The 1272-nt window shown below is 43.6% G+C and overlaps 1 protein-coding gene across 1 annotated transcript in view; it reads left to right on the top strand.

Annotated features, from left to right (window-relative positions):
• The window catches only part of GFI1 (growth factor independent 1 transcription repressor), an 8525-nt gene that overhangs the window by 5643 nt on the left and 1610 nt on the right, over positions 1-1272 (top strand). The window lies entirely within an intron of this gene.

The following is a 1272-nucleotide window of genomic DNA, read 5'->3' as shown; positions in this document are numbered from 1 at the left end:
TGGGATTGTGTGTAGGTGGCAGTTTTAATGCCAGGGGCACTCTCTTTAATAGCCCACAAGACATTCGAACCAGAAATCTGACTATTTTATTTCAGAATATGAATACTGATTTAAAACAAATTGCCATGTGTTCCAAACACCTATAGTTAATGTTTATAAATATGCTTGAGCACTGTAGGTGGCCCCATCAGAATACCCAGAAAAATAGCCTATTTTAACCATGCCCTCTTGCCTGAAATTTCCATGTAACCCACTCCTTTTAGTAGAGGTATTCAAGACGCTTATCAAAATGCAACTCAGATCTCGACTGAATGGAACAGTAAGCCCTTATCAAACATTTACATTATAGCTAGAATTCGTTTCTCAGATTTGTTTGACCCTAAAGGGATAGGATACATTTTGATGGGTGGTTCCTTATCAAGGAAATCTGAAGCAGGAAGACAGAAAGGGGTGCGGCAAGAGGGCCTGAGGGTTTCTCAAAAACAAACGTCATCTCTTTTGCATTTTTTCCAGGGTCCAGCCCTATGCCATGCTGAGACTATTTGGAAATCCATGCTATTTCCCCAAATGTTAAACCAGCTCATGAAATGGGGGGAAATACAAAACTTTTTCAATGTTATTTATTAATCTATGGTGAAGAGTTGCTAGTATATAAAGAACCCTCTGATTAACCTCGTAAAAAGAAAGTAAAATCAAGATAGAAAAGGATCAGCTACCTTAAGAAATGCTTTGTGGCCCTGGCTGGTTTAACTCAGTGGATAAAGCATCAGCCTGCGGACTTAAGGTCCCAGGTTCGATTCCGGTCAAGGGCACATGCCTGGGTTGTGGGCTCGATCCCCAGTTCGGGGCGTGCAGGAGGCAGCCAATCAATGATCCTCTCTCATCATTGATGTTTCTATCTCCCTCGTGCTCTCCCTTCCTCTCTGAAATAAAAAAAAGGAAAAAGAAAGAAATACTTTGTGGCCCAAATGTGGATTTTAAAAAACAAGACTTTAAGAAATCCCCAGGCTTCAGATGCAGTCTATGGTCCTCCAAGAGCAGGAAAGACAGGCTCACTGGTCCATACAAACCAACACCTGCTTGGAAACTCAGATTTGAAAACTTCCTCTGAATTAGAACAGTCACATGGTTTGAAGAGCCACCCCCACCCTTCTCCCCAGCCCTCCTGCTGACCATCTGCTGTGGGAGCGCTCTGCTTCTAAAGTCACGGGAGTCCTCCCAGGGTGGCTTCAGCTGTGAGCTTGGGGAGGGCACGTGGCCTTTGCTGTTTCC

This window comes from Myotis davidii, unplaced genomic scaffold (genome assembly GCF_000327345.1).
Source record: "Myotis davidii unplaced genomic scaffold, ASM32734v1 scaffold674, whole genome shotgun sequence".
Taxonomy (NCBI): Eukaryota; Metazoa; Chordata; class Mammalia; order Chiroptera; family Vespertilionidae; genus Myotis; species Myotis davidii.
Note: the sequence above shows the minus strand (reverse complement) of the source record. Positions and strands in the feature narration are given on the sequence as shown.